The sequence below is a fragment of the Cnephaeus nilssonii genome (genome assembly GCF_951640355.1).
Source record: "Cnephaeus nilssonii genome assembly, chromosome: 12".
Classification (NCBI taxonomy): domain Eukaryota; kingdom Metazoa; phylum Chordata; class Mammalia; order Chiroptera; family Vespertilionidae; genus Cnephaeus; species Cnephaeus nilssonii.
Genome location: NC_137083.1, coordinates 66,104,502 through 66,120,161, shown reverse-complemented (window position 1 = coordinate 66,120,161; position 15,660 = coordinate 66,104,502). Strand labels below are relative to the sequence as shown.

Here is a 15,660-nt window from a genome sequence, read left to right as displayed (position 1 = left end):
TTTATTCCTAAGTATCTTAATCTTTTTGTTGCAATGGTAAATGAGATTGATTTTTAGTATCTCTTTCTGAGAGTTTCTTATTAGTGGATAAAAATGCTATTGAATTCTGACTGTTAATTTTGTATCCTGCTACATTGCCGAATTCATTTCTTACAGCTAGTAGTTTTTGGTGGAGTCTCTAGGCTAGGGTTTTATATGTACACTATCACATCAACTGCGAATAATGACAGTTTTACTTCCTCCTTTCCAATTTGGATGCCTTTTATCTCTTCTTGTCTGATTGCTATGGCCAAGACTTCTAGCACTATCCTATCTAATAAAGAGTGAATATTCTAATTGACCATCACACCTTCACAAGATGGAGGCACCCACAGCCAATAAAGAGGGAATATGCTAATTGACTGTAATGCCCTCACAATATGGTGGTGACCACAGCCACAAGATGGCAGCGCTTAGTACCCTCAGCCCAGCCTCATCCAGCCTCAGTCCCCCAGTCCCCTCAGCCCGCCTCACCCAGTCCCTGCAGCATTCAGCCTCATCTAGCCTCAGTCCCCCGGTCCTCTCAACTCTGCCTCATCCAGCCAGAGTCCCCCAGTCCCCTCAGCTCTATAGGGGAAGGAAGTTGGGGGCGATTGGGCCTACAGAGGAGGGAAGTTGGGGATGATCATGCCGCAAGGGAGCAGTTAGGCGTCAATGAGGCCAGCAGGGGAGTGGTTAGGGGGCTATCAGGCTGGCAGTCAAAGTGGTTAGGGGCAATCAGGCAGGCAGGCAGGCAGGCAAGTGGTTAGCAGTCCTGGATTGTGAGAGGGATGTCCAACTGCTGGTTAAGGGGATTGGGCCTAAACCAGCAGTGGGACATCCCCCGAGGGATCCAAGATTGAAGAGGGTGCAGGCTGGGCTGAGGGACACCCTTCCCACCCTTTGCATGAATTTTATGCACATGGCCTCTAGTGTTGAATAAGAGTGGTGAAAGTAGACATCCCTGTCTTGTTTCTGTTCTAAGGGAAAATGGTTTTCATTTTTGCACATTTAGTATTAAGTTGGCTGTAGGATTGTCATATATGGCCTTTATTATGTTGAGGTATGATCCCTTTATTCCCACTTTGCAAAGAGTTTTTATCAAAAAAGGGTATTGGATTTTGTTGAATGCTTTTTCTGCATCTATTGATATGATTATGTGATTTTTATCTTTCAATTTGTTTATGTGATGTATCACATTTATTGATTTGCAAATGTTGTACCATTCTTGCATTCCTGGAATAAATCCCACTTAATCATGGTGTATGATCTTTTTAAAGTATTGCTGGATCTAATTTTTTGTTGAAGATTTTAGCATCTATGTTCATCAGGAATATTGGCCTGTAATTCTCTTTCTTTACAATGCCTTTATCTGGGTTTGGAATTAGGATAATACTAGCCTCATAAAAAAAGTTTGGAAGGTTCCTTCCTCTTGATTTTTTAAAATAGTTTGAGGAATTTAGGTGTTAGTTCCTATGAAGCCATCCAGATCCCGGACCTTGTTTGCTTCAATTTCATCAGTAGTTATCAGCCTACTTGTGTTTTTTGATTCTTCCTGACTGAATTTTGAAAGATTGTATTTTTCTAAGAATATGTCCATTTCACCCAAGTTGTCCAGATTGTTAGAATATAGTTGTTTATAGTATTTTTTTATGGTTCTTTATATTTCTGTGGAGGTCAATTGTTACTTCCCCTCTTCAGTTTCTGATTTTGTTTATTTGGGTCCTCTCTCTTTGTTTCTTGATGAGTATGGCTAAAGGTTCATTAATCTTTTTTATTTTTACAAAGAACCAGCTCTTGGTTTTATTGATTTTTTGTACTGTTTTTTAGTCTCTATGTCCTTTATTTTCACTCTGATCATTATTATTTCCTTCCTTCTCCTTACTCTAGGCTTTTCTTTTTCTCTTTCTAATTCTTTAAATTATAGGGTTAGACAGTTTGCTAGAAGTTTTTCTTGTTTTTCTGAAGTAGGCCTCTGAACTTCCCTCTCAGGACTGCTTTCATCGTGTCCCATAGATTTTGGGTTGTTTTGTGTTCATTTTCAGGAAGTTTTTTATTTCTTCTTTGATATCTTTGGTGACCCATTCATTATTTCATAACCTGCTATTTAGCCTCCACATGTTCGAATGTTTTTGAATGTTTTTACTGTAGTTGATTTCTAATTGCATGCTTTTGTGACTGAGAAGATTCTTAATATGATTTCAATGTCTTGAACTTGTAGAGACTTAGTTTGTAACCTAATATGTGGTCTATCTTTGACAATGTCCCATGGGCATATGAGAAGAATGTATATTCTATAGCTTGTGGGTGAAATGTTCTGAAAATGTCAATTCTATCTGATCTAGTGTGTTGTTTAGAATCACTGTTTCTTTGATTTTTTTTGTCTATAATATCTATCCAGTGATGTCAGTGAGGTATTAAAGTCATCTACTGTGATTGTATTATTGTCCATATGGCCCATAAAATCCCCCAGAAGTTTTTTATATTTGGATGATCCTGTATTGGGTGCATATATGTTTACCAGAGTTCTATCCTCTCGTTTTATCAATCCCTTTAGTATGAAGTGGCCTTCATTTCTCTTGTTATTGCCTTCATTTTGAAGTCTATTTGATCAGATATGAGTATTGCTACTCTAGCTTGTTTTTCATTTGCATTTGCCTGGACATTTTTTCCCCATCTCTTCACTTTTCTTCCATGTGAGTGTTTTGTTCTGAGGTGGGTCTCTTGTTGACCCATATATATGGGTCATGTTTTCTTATCCATTCAGCTACCCTATGTCTTTAGATTAGAGCATTTTAGCTTTTTACATTTAAGATTATTACTGATAATAACTTATTTGTTGCCATTCTTATTCTTTATGCCTGTATCCTTTTATTTCTCCATTTCGTCTTCTTAGAACAGTCCCTTCAGCATTTCTTGCAATGCTGGTGTGGAGATAATAAATTCTTTTAGCTTTTTTTTTTAATCTGTGAAGTTCTTTATTTCACCTTTGATTTTGAATGATAGACTTGTTGGATAGAGTAGTCTTGAGTTCAGTCCCTTGGTTTTCATTACTTTGTATACTTAATGCCACTCCTTTCTGGCCTGAAGGGTTTCTATTGAGTAATCAACTGACAGTCTAATCAGAGCTCCCTTGTAGATAACTTTCTGTCTCTCTCTTGCAGCCTTTAGGATTCTTCCTTTGTCTTGAATGTTTGCCATTTTAATTATTATGTGTCTAGTTGCTGGTCTTTTGGGGTTCATCTTGATTGGGACTCTCTGTGTTTCCTGAACTTGAGTGACTTTTTCCTTCCCTAGGTTAAGGAAATTTTCTACCATTATTTCTTCAAACAGGTTCTCTATTCCTTGCTTGAATTCTTCTACTTCTAACACCCTATGATCTGAATGTTGTTACATTTTATGTTATTTTAAAGCTCCCTTAAACTCTCCTTCTGCTTTTTAAAAATTTTTCAATTTGCTGCTCTAAATGTGTGTGTTTTTCTACCTGGTCTTCTACTTTGCTGACTTGATCTTCAGCTTCTTCTAGACTACTGTTGAATTATTTCAGGCATTTTGGGGCACCCAGTGGTGCAGTCTCTTAGATCCCCTGCACTGGGCACTCTAAGAAAGTCCTTTACTTGAGTTATTTGGGTTCTCCTGTTGTAGTTGGGTCTTGAATGTCATTGTCCTATTCATGAATGGAGACTCTCTATGTGGGTCACCCCCAGCCATGTTATTCTGGCTGTTGTGGAGGTGCTGACAGAACATAAAAACAAATACAACACAACAAAATGTAAAACAAAAGAAACCAAAGAAAATCATACACAAGACCCCTACAGCAACAACTAAAGCAAGAAAAGAGAAGAGATAATTAGGAAAGAGAAAAGAGAGCAAGAATGATAGAAGGAAAGAAAGAAAGAAAATGTATGAGGAGAAAAATAACAAACAAACCAAAACACCCCACACAAACAAAACACACAAAAAGAGGTAGGATGGAATATGTAGGTGCATAGCTGAAATAAAAACAAATAAGAATAAGGAAGTAGGGGTAAAGGGGAAGAAAAACAGTCTATAATAATAAAAGCATAATACGCTAATTAGACCGGACAGCCTTCTGGTTGACCTCTGGACGAAGCCAGGGCTGCAAGGGCAGAGGCAGCTCCTGCAGTTTCGAGGGCTGAGCCTCTTGCACAAATTTCATGCATTGGGCCTCTATCCTATCTAATAAAAGAGTAATATGCAAATTGACCATCAGTCCAACACAAGATTTCTGCCTTCATGTGGTCAAAAATGGCTGCCCCCATGTGGATACAAGATGGCGAGCAGGGGAGGGCAATTGGGAGGGAGCAGGCCTTCAAGGGAGGGCATTTGGGAGGTACCAGGTCTACAAGGGAGGGCAGTTGGGGGCAATCTAGCCTGCAGGGGTGGGCAGTTAGGGGTGACCAGGTCAGCAGAGGAGGGAAGTTGGGGGCGACTGGGCCTGAAGGGAAGGGCAGTTGGGGGGGACCAGGCCTGCAGGGGAGGGCAGTTAGGGGAGGGCAAACAGGTTGGCAGGGGAGCAGTTAGGCATCAATCAGGCTGGCAGGGGAGTGGTTAGGGGGTGATCAGGCTGGCAGGCAGAAGCGGTTAGGGTCAATCAGGAAGGCAGGCAGGTGAGCAGTTGGGAGACAGCAGTCCTGGATTGTGAGAAGGATCCCAGATTAAAGAGGGTGCAGGCTGGGCTGAGGGACACACCCCCCCCCCCCCGCCCGTGCACAAATTTTGTGCACCGGGCCTCTAGTTTTAAAATAAAGGATGAAGAAAAGAAAAGCAAACAAACATTTTTGAAAAGGTAAATAGAGAAGAAAGCAGATAGACTCAAAATAAGAAAAAGAAAAAAAAGATGAGAAAGCAGGAGAAAAGAAAAAGAGAGAAAAAAAAAGATTGAGTAGAAAAAAAGAAGAGGAAAATTAGATATATGAACGAAACAATAGAGAGTAGAATAATAACAGATCAATAAAACAGATAGATAAAGAAGATAAATTAAAAAAGGAAAAAAGAGCCTTAACCGGTTTGGCTCAGTAGATAGAGCATCAGCCTGTAGACTGAAAGATCCCAGGTTCAATTCCGGTCAAGGGCATGTACCTTGGTTTTGGGCACATCCCCAGTAGGAGGTGTGCAGGAGGCAGTTGATTGATGTTTCTCTCTCATCGATGTTTCTAACTTTCTATCCCTCTCCCTTCCTCTCTGTAAAGAATCAATAAAATATGTATTTTTAAAAAAGAGGAAAAGAGAAAGGAGAGTGGAAAAATAAAAAAAAGAAAAGAAAAAGTGAAAAAAAGTGAAGTGGCGTTCATTTCAGCAGAGTTCAGTGGCCCATGAGAGCTCCCTTTGGATCCTACTCTACTGATGACTGTGGCTGGCTGTTCTGTCTGTCAATCCCAGGCTTCCCGTGAGGTACTTAGGTGCTAACCACTGTCAGGAACTGTCAGCCTTTGGCTCTCAGCAACCTGCTTGAAGCTCCAAGTGATCCACAGTTTGTATCTGTCTCCACAGGAGTTGGATGCAAGCAGGAGGGGCCAATCTCCCCTCTAAAGCAGGTTTGTTAGCAGCATGGGGCCCAGGGCTGGGTCAGCAAACTGTCCCTTTTCCCTGAGTTCCACTCCTGCCAGCCAGCTGTCAATCCACAAAAGTCTGTTTCTGAAAGGGCTGTAGGCCAGGGAGGTGCTGTTCAGATTCCAGGGAATGTGGTGGGTGTGGTTCCCAGTCCCAGAGCTCCTCCTCTGCGAGTGGCCCCAAATATTACTCTGCCCTCGGCTGGGCAGAGATCCTTGTATGCGGTCCAGTGGGATGGGCTGGAATCCCGGAGTTTCTATCAGCTCCTCCATGTGGGGAAAGTACCAGTCATGTTCCCAGGACAGTGGGGGCGGAAAGGCCCTCTCCCAAGAGAGTCCCATCACTGCTCAAACTTGTGGGCTTGACCTCTGCTTCCTGTGAAAAGGTCAAAATGCAGGTTGTGGCAGGCAGGGCTCCTGAGGGTGGGGTGGGCTGTGTCACCTGGGTCAGGTTTTTTTCTCTTCCTTCCCTGCAGCTACTGGGAGTGGCTAGCTCCCCTCAGGACAAATGGCCATTTAGGTTTGGGGGCATACACGTCTCCCTGCAATGCTTCCCTCCCCAGCACCTCAAGTCCGCGCCTCCCTCCCTGCACCGAAACCTTGGGTGAGTAGAAAACCCCTGTGCTCTGAGTTAAAAACACACACACACACACACACACAAACCCAAACAAACAAAAAATGTGACTTTCTCTTCTACTGGCTGCAGTTCTACCGGCTCCAGGCTCCACTGTGGCCAGCGGCCCCGCCGCCTTTCACAGCTGAATGTCACATGGGCTGCGTGTCTGGGCTCTGGTGCTCCGGACTGGGGAGCCCAGCCTGGTTCTGGGCCTTGATCTTCTGAGGTGCTTAGGTGCTAACCACCCCATAGCAGGGAGCTCCCTCCTCACTCTCGGGGTGCCGCCCTGCCAGCCTTGGAAGCTGGGTCAGCTCTTCTCACGCACCACCATGCCCTTCCTACTGGTCTCCAAGAACCTTACTCCTAAGAAAAAAAGCTAAACTTCTCACGCGTCCTCCCCTCTCCAATATCTTGCCAACTCTTTCTAAAATACCAATAATTAGAGATTTGTTTAAAGAAGCAAACCTTCCTGTGAAGATTATGAGAGGGAGGAGGGAGAAAAAGAAGAAGGTTGCTATTGGTGACTCACGGTTATGTTATGTGTGGGTAATTGTGTACGTTGCTAGGCTGTGGTAACTAGTCAAGATACAGGTAGAGCCCTAGCAGGTTTGGTTCAGTGGATAGAGCTTCAGCCTGCAGACTGAAGGGTCCCGGGTTTGATCCAGGTCAGGGGCACATGCCCAGGTTGCAGGATCAATCTCCAGCAGGGGCTGTGCCGGTGGCAGCCAATTAATGATTCTCTCTTATCATTGATGCTTCTCTCTCTCTCTCTCTCTCTCTCTCTCTCTCTCTCTCTCTCTCTCTCTCTCTCTCTCCCCCCTCTTCCTCTCTGCAATCAATAAAAGTATATTTTTAAAAAAGATAAAGGTAGGGCTCAGCGGGGGGCGGGGCTCGCGAGTGGGGGTTTGATGGAGTGGATAGGATGAGAGAAAGAGGTCTAGAGAAATTCTGAAGCAAAGGGTACTCTTGGGAAAGGCAGGCCTGGGGAAGACCCAGGTGAGGGAGAGAGAGTAGGAGAAGCAGGCAGCTAATGATTGCCTGGTGTGGGGTGGGACTGAAAAAGGTGTCTGGGAGGTGCCAAGTGAAGGGATTTCCTCTCAGCAAGGCGGGATTAGGAGAGGGATAGAGGGCTCACCAGCACCAGCACCTGCCTTAAACCTGAGATACATAACAAACAGAAGACATAGGCACAGCATTTGACTTATTTATTTTGCCGGTGTTCTCTGTTCACCCTCACATTTTATCAGGAGCTCTGCCTGTCAGCTGCTATGGAATGTGTACCCTCCATTAAACAGAATTAGGAGAATAATAATGTCCCAGGAGAGGAGAAAAGAATCACTTGGTAACTGAAATAAATGAATGAGGACATTCTGTAGCAGTGATGAGGGGGCTGACCCAAGGCAAATGATATGCAGTAAAAAGCTATGTTCTGAATAAAACCGAAAGCAGGAAGGATTTTGGAAGAATAGATTTATTTATTTTTTTTTGTACACAGGTATAGCCTTCTCTAACATGACTGAATTTTAACTTGTTAAAAAAGCTTCCCCGCTACTAATGAATATGTATGCAGATTCATTTTTGTTATCCTGAGGCAGAATAAACTAAAAAAAAAAAAAAGCCAACAAAAACAGTTTTGAAAACCACAATTTCTATTGTATTCATAAAATTATATTTCCTTAAAAATACTGTTCCCTTTTTTCATTTATATATTCAGTGGGATATATTTCATGCTACTAAGTGAAGGGGCATCTTAATCATTTTATATTGTGGAAGAGTACAGATATTTATTCAATGAATGGATGAAGAAAATACCTTCATAGTTCTTAAAAACTAATTTTTTTTTGTATAGCCATTTGCTTAGGACTTTTTAAATGTCCTTAAATAAAATTTTATAAATTATTTTTTTTCCTTTTAAAATAGTTTTTAAATTTTTCAATTATAGTTGATATTCAATATTTTATATTAATTTCAGGTGTACAGCTTAGTGGTAAGACGAATATATATTTACTAGAGGCCCGGTACATGAAATTTGTGCACGGGGTGTGTGTCCCTCAGCCCAGCCTGCACTCTCTCCAATCTGGGATCCCTCTCACAATCCAGGACTGCTGGCTTCCAACTGCTCGCCTGCCTGCCTTCCTGATTGCCCATAACTGCTTCTGCCTGCCAGCCTGATTAGCCCCTAACCACTCCCCTGCCAGCCTGATTGCCCCTAACTGCCCTCCCTGAAGGCCTGGGTCCCCCCCAACTGCCCTTCCCTGCAGGCCTGGTCGCCCCCAACTTCCCTCCTCTGCCAGCCTGGTCACCCCTAACTACCCTCCCCTGCAGGCTTGATCGCCCACAACTGCCCTACCTTGCAGGCCTGGTCTCTCCCAACTGTCCTCCCCTGCTGACCATCTTGTGGTAGCCATCTTGTGTCCACATGGGGGCAACCACCTTGTGTGTTGGAGTGATGGTCAATTTGCATATTACTCTTTTATTAAATACGATAGAGGCCTGTTGCATGGGTGGGAACTGGCTGGTTTGCCCTGAAGGGTGTCCTGTATCAGGGTGGAGGTTCCCTTGGGGCGTGGGATGGCCTGGGCGAGGGGCTTGTTGTGGTTTGCAAGCCGGCCACTTGACCCCCACCCCCTGCCCGGCAACCCAAGGGGAGGCCCTGGTATCTAGGATTTATTTGTCTTCTATAATTGAAACTTTGTAGCCTTGAGTGGAGGCCAGGACCGGCCAGGAAACTTGGCCTCCTTTATTGCCGGGGGCAACCCAAGCTTCCTGCTCCCTCCAGCTCCGTGGCTGCCACCATTTTTGTTGGGACTTATTTATCTTCTATAATTGAAACTTTGTAGCCTTGAGCAGAGGCCAGGGCCGGCCAGAGCAGGCGGGAAGCTTCGCTTCCTCCATGGCTGGGGAAACCCAAGCTTCCTGCTCTCTCAGTGGCTGCAGCCATCTTGGTTGGGTTAATTTGCATACTTGCTCCTGATTGGCTGGTGGGCGTGGTTTGTGGGCATAGCAGAGGTATGGTCAATTTGCATGTTTCTATTTTATTAGTGTAGATGAAGTGATCCCCTCAATAATCCTAGTACTCACCTGACACCACAGTTATTACGATATTATTGAATATATTGCCTATGCTGTACTTTATGTCCCCTTGGCTATTTTATAACTACCAGTTTGTACTTCTTAATCCTTTCACTTTTTTATCCAGCCCAACAACCCCCTCCAATCTGGCAATCCTCAGTTTGTTATCTGTATCTGAGTATGTTCCTGGTTTGTTTGTTCATTTATTTTGTTTTTTAGATTCCACATAAGAATTAAATCATGTGGTATTTGTCTTTCTCTGTCTGACTGATTTCACTTAGCATAATACCTTCTAGGTCTGTGCATGTTGTCACAAATGGTAAGATTTCATCCTTTTATATGGCTAAATACTATTCCATTATATATACACACATCTTCTTTATCCAATCCTCTATTGCTGGACACTTGAGTTGCTTCCATATATTGGCTATAGCAAACAATGCTGCACTGAACACAGGGGTGTGTATATCATTTCAATTTTAGTGTTTTGGGTTTCTTGGAATATATACCCAAAAGTGGCACTGCTGGGTCATAGGCAGTTCTATTTTTAATGTTTTGAGGACTTCCAAACTGTTTTCTATACTGGCTGTACCAATTTGCAATCCCACCAACTGTGCACAAGGGTTCCATTTTCTCATCAGGGCACATTCCTGGGTTGCTGGCTCTATCCCCAGCAGGAGGTGTATAAGAGGCAGCTGATCAATGTTTCTCTTTCATTGATGTTTCTCTCTCTCTCCCTCTCCCTTCCACTCTCTCTAAAATCAATAAAAACATTTAAAAAAATAAAATAAAGCTTAGATCGCTTTATTTTTTAAAAGGGAAAAGATGAGAGTGTGTTACATGAAGCCTATTGGTGATAGATTAGGGAGTTGAGAGAAAGCAAAGTGGGGAAACCTCTGGGATTGAATAAAAAATAAAATGATAGACATGTACATCTTTTACATAGGTGGGTACAGGATAGTTAACAGTCAAAATTAACACGATAACAATAACAATTGTAGGACTTATAGTGTCTGCTATGGCATGGTTGTATTGCCCTGAGGGGTCCAGAAAAAGAGAACTTACCTTTACATTCCAAAGGTATGTTATGATAGATACAAAAGATAGTAGACAGGGTCAATTAAGGTGAAGATTAACTTTCTCAGGGAAGAGTCTAGCCTAGGATATGACTACCCATCATAAACTGCTTTCAGTTAAAAAGTTTTTATTTCAGACCATCCTATGTGGTTACGTTAGGTCTCTGAGTCTGTAAGGCCACTACACAGACCTCTCCTGAGCTTATCAGGTTTACTATGTGGCCGTTTTTTGTCCACAATCTTATTGTTAGCCCATGCATTGTTTAGTAACATGTTATTTAGCCTCCATGTCTTTGTGTACTTTTCAGTTTTTTTTCTTGTGATTGATTTCTGGTTTTGTACCATTATGGACTTGATTTTAATTTTTTTTTTAAATTATTGAGACTTGTTTTGTGTTCTGACATGTGTCCTGTTCTAGAAAATGTTTTATGTGTATTTGAAAAATATATATATTCTGCTGCTTTGGGGTGAAATCCTCTGAAGACATCAATTAAGTCCATCTGATCTCATGTGTTATTTAAGGCCACTGTTTCCTTATTGATTTTGTGCCTGGAAGATCAGATATCAATGGGGTATTAAAATCCCCTGTTATGGCTGTTTTACTCTCTATCTCTCCCTTTATGTCCATCAAGATTTGCTTTATATATTTAGGTGCTTCTATGTTGATTGCATGATTGTTTACAAGGGTTATATCCTCTTGTTGGATTGCTCTCTTAATCATTATGTAGTATCCTGCTTTGTCTCTTATTATATCCTTGATTTTAAAGTCTATTTTGTCAGATATTTGCATGAAATATCTTTTTCCATCCCTTTGCTTTTAGTCTGTGTATCTTTCATTCTGCGACGGGTCTCTTGTAGACAGCATATATATGGGTATGTTTTCTTATCCATTCAGCTACCCTATGTCTTTTGATTGGAGCATTTAATCCATTTTAATTTAAAATAATTAGTGATAGGTATGACATTATTGCGATTTAATTAGTAATATTTATGTTCTTTTTTTGCCCCATCTTCTTCTTAAAGAAATCCCTGAAACATTTCTTATAATACTGGTTTGGTGGTTATAAACTCCTTTTCTTTTCTGGGAAGCTCTTTATCACTCCTTCAATTTGAAATGATAGCCTTGCTGTTTAGAGTAATCTTGGGTGTAGGTCCTTGCTTTTCATCACGTTGAATATTTTGTGCGAGTCCCTTCTGTCCTGAAAAGTTTCTGTTGAGAAATCAGCAATCTTATGGGAGTTCCCTTGTAGATAACACACTGCTTTTCTCTTGCTGCTTTTATGATTCTCTTTGTCTTTAACCTTTGGCATTTTAATTACAAAGTGTCTTGGTTTGGGACTCCATGGCATCTTGTTTGGGACTCTCTACTTCCTGGATTAGTATGTCTCTTTCCTTCTCCAGGGCAGGAAAACTTTCAGTGATTGTTTCTTCAAATATGTTTTCAATTCCTTGCTTTCTCTTTTCTCCTTCTTGTACCCCCATGATGCAAATGTTGGTATGCTTGATCTTGTCTCAGAGTTCCCTGAATCTATATCTTGTTTTAAAATTATTTTTTTCTTTTTATTGTTTGGACTGGGTGTTTCTGCTACATTGTGATCTAAATTGCTATTTTGATCTCCTTCATCTAATCTCCTATTGATTTCTTTTAGTCTGTGTGTATCTTTCATTTCAGTTATTGTATTCTTTATTTCTGACTGGTTCATTTTCATGCACACCACATATTGTTTCATTCTTAATATCTCTTTGTGAAAGTTCTCACTAAGTTTCTTGAGCATTCTTATAACCAATGTTTTGAAATCTGTTTCTAGTGGATTGCTTGTCTCCATATCATTTTGTTCTTTTTCTGGAGATTTCTGCTATTTTCTCATTTGGGACATGTTCTATCTTCCTATTTTGGCTTCTTTTCTGTGTTTGTTTCTATGTATTAAGTAGATCAGTTACATCTTCCAGTTTTGGCAGGGTAGTCTTATGTAGTAGGTGGCCTGTGGGGCTCAGTGGCACAGAGTGACTGGTCACCTGAGCCAGGTGCTCCAAGAGTGCCACTCAGTTGGGTGGTGTGTTTCCTCCTGTTGTAGTTGAGCCTCAATGGCTGTTGTCACATCAGTCAGTGGGATTGACCCTCAGGCTGACTGACTGTGAGGTTCAGCCATGACCACAGTGTATGAGCTGCTGTGTAGGGCTGACCCCATGGAACAGAATTTGCCCTAGTGGGATCTGGTTTCTGCTGAGATTATTATTTTGTTGTGCCACTTGTTGAGCTCATTGGATTGTGCTCTGCTGTGGGCTGCAGTCAGCTACTGTGTGTGTTGTTTCTGGGACCTCTTGGGAGGGCCTCCAGCGCAGGTCAATGTTAGATGCTGCCTGTGACAGGCCTGGGCTGCCTATTAGGCTCTCAAAGCAATCTGTGGTTGGTAGCTGCCTGTGCTTGGCCTGGACATCCATGGAGAGGCCACACTGAGAACCGAGGCCAGCGACTATCCATACTGTGCCTGGGACAGGTCAGCAAAGGACTCAAGGCACCTGAGACATGCTGTCACCTGCTAGCTCCTTATAAAGCTCAGCTTCTGAAAAGCCTTAGAGTTTGAGCGAATTGGCTGGGGCCGGGTCTCAGGGGGCTGCCAGGGAAAAGCCAGTGGAGTTTACCCAGCTAATGCCGCTTCAGATTTCACTATGATGGGAGAGGGCGCAACACAGGAAATAGGGAGTCCATTGGCCATCCCGAATAAGGGCTCAACACAGGGACTATGGCAGCCAGACCTCCAGTCCTCATCTTGAAGCCACACATCAGTTTCTCCCTGTGTGTCTGTGGCACCTCCTGACCCTGAGTGGAATTTCTTGAGAGTTTTTCAGAAAGGCTGTCATGGGCCCAGGCTGGCTGCCTGTAAGTCTTGGCTGCTGAGACAGCCTGTTAGGAGTATACGAGTTGGGTGAAGCAAGGTTTCAGGGAATAACCAGAATGGGGCAAGTGGTCTTCACCAGGTTAATTCAGATTCAAATTTGACACCACTGCTGAGCCTGAGGTCACTCAGCAAAAGTCTCAGGGTACTCTGAGGCGAGCCACCATCTGCCTTGGGTTTCCAAACCTTCCTGGTTGGGCAGGGTCTCAGGGAGTCAGCAGGGTGGAGCTAGGCGAGGGCATCAGGCTAATGCAGATTCAGATTTGGTTGGGGGAGGACTCGGCACAAGAAAGATGGCCTCTGGCTGTCATGAGGAAGGAGGGCTCCACATAGGGACAATGGTGGACGCATTTCTAGCACTCGCCCTGAAGCCTCACAGCTCAGTTTTTCTCTGTGTGCCTGATGCCCCCAGAGCCACTATCACTGACAGAGCCCAAGGGCGTGCCTGTGAGTGAGAGTTTGTGTGTGGGCCCTTTAGAGACCAGCTGGGTTTTCAGCAGCCTTCCTTCCAGCTCAGCTAAATGGATGGAATCCCCTCTGATAGTCACAGCCCAATGTTATGGGAGTTCCTTTTCCAGACTGGTGTCCTTGGCTGGGGAGCTCTGCTTTGGGGTCAGACCCTTCTCTCCTTTGGAAGGACTTTCGTAGCTGAGATATCCCTTCAGTTTACAACTGCCACACGTGGGTGTGGGTCCAGCCTGTTTGTGTCTCTCCCCTTTCTACCAGTCTCAACATGGTTTCTTTATATCTTTACTTATAGGACTTCATATAAATTATTTTATTTATTTATTTATCCTCACCCAAGGTTATTTTTCCATTAATTTTTAAGGAGACTGGAAAAGAGAGGGAAAGACAGAGAGAAACATAAATTTGAGAGAAACACATTGATTGGTTACCTCCTGAACAAGCCCCGACTAGGACCCTGGGCCAGGGAGGAGCCTGCAACCAAGGTGTGTCCCCTAGACCATAATCAAACCCGGGACCCTTTGGTCCACAGGCTGACATTCTATCCACTGAGCCAAACCAGTGAGGGCCATCTAAATCATTTAAAATTTTTGTTTACTTCACTGTCCAGGCCTGAGAATGCTATAAGGTTTGGCTGGTGACAGCTGGTGGTATAAAATGACAATGACATAGAACAGGCATCATAACAGGTGATCAGCTTGGTTAAAGGAAATACTCAAAAGTCACACATTCCAGGGAAAGATCTGCTGTGAAACAGAGTTCCCAGTGTTAAGCAACCAAAACAAAACCTTGCTGACTTGCGCAGAAAAGTGCTGTCCCCTGAGGACAATGCCGCCATTGAACATTAACACCATGGATGGAGGTTTTGGTGGCCCTGGCAGGCACTGCCACTCCTGATTACTGGAGTTTCTTTCACAACCGGTGCTGCCACCTTTCAGACTCTTGATTCCCAAGATTTCAATTCCAACTCTGGAATAGAATGTGTCTAACTGGCCAGCCATGGTCACAGACCTTCATAGCTGCAAGGAAGGCTGGAAAAGCAGCTGGACATTTTGGCTTACTTAATGAAATAATTAAAAAGTTACTACCAGATTAAATATAGAGTATTTAAGCACGATGCCTAGGATTGGATGAGTTTTCCAAAATGAGAGCGGTTATATTTTACATCTTTATTTGATCACTAGAGGCCTGGTGCACGAAATTCGTGCACAGGGATCCCTCAGCCTAACCTGCACCCTCTACAATCCAGGAGCTCTCAGGGGATGTCCTACTGATGGCTTAGGCCCAATCCCCATGGTTCTCTGCTCTCTGCGGGCCTGGAGGTTTCGCTACAGCCATGGAGATGAAGCCCCCATGCCCTGCTCTCCGCTCTCTGCCTGCCTCTGCCATGCGCCATGTGAAGGAAGCCCCAATGCCCTGCAGTGTGCTCTGTCTGCCAGGCCTGGGGGCTTTGAGGACACTGACACACTAAGGAAGCCCCCAAGCCCTGTTGTCCGGGCTCTGTCTGCTGGGCCTGGGGGTGTTCCCACCACCTCTGCTCTAAGGAAGCCCCCAAGCCCTGCTGTCTGGGCTCTGTCTGCCATGTCTGGGGACTTCCCCGCCACTGCAGCACTAAGGAAGCTCCCAAGCCCTGCTGTCTGGGCTCTGTCTGCTGGGCCTGGGCATCTTCCCGCTGCCTCTGCTCTAAGGAAGCCCCCAAGCCCCGCTGTCTGGGCTCTCTCTGCCATGTCTGGGGACTTCCCCGCCACTGCCACGCTAAGGAAGCTCTCAAGCCCTGCTGTCTGGGCTCTGTCTGCTGGGCCTGGGCATCTTCCCACTGCCTCTGCTCTAAGGAAGCCCCCAAGCCCTGCTGTCTGGGCTCTGTCTGCCATGTCTGGGGACTTCCCCGCCACTGCCACGCTAAGGAAGCCCCCAAGCCATGCTGTCCAGGCTCTGTCTGCCGG

At 43.9% G+C, this 15,660-nt stretch overlaps 1 protein-coding gene across 2 annotated transcripts in view; it reads left to right on the top strand.

Annotated features, from left to right (window-relative positions):
* The window catches only part of LOC307108558 (hyaluronidase-4-like), a 132,177-nt gene that overhangs the window by 100,739 nt on the left and 15,778 nt on the right, over nucleotides 1-15,660 (top strand). Inside the window, exon 1 of one of the 2 annotated variants that reach the window (XM_079786636.1) lies at nucleotides 6,830-6,872. The exons of the other annotated variant lie outside the window; for it this stretch is intronic. The gene's annotated coding sequence lies outside the window, so the exon portion shown is untranslated. Of the gene's footprint in view, nucleotides 1-6,829; nucleotides 6,873-15,660 lie in introns of those variants that run through there. 2 annotated transcript variants of the gene reach the window in all.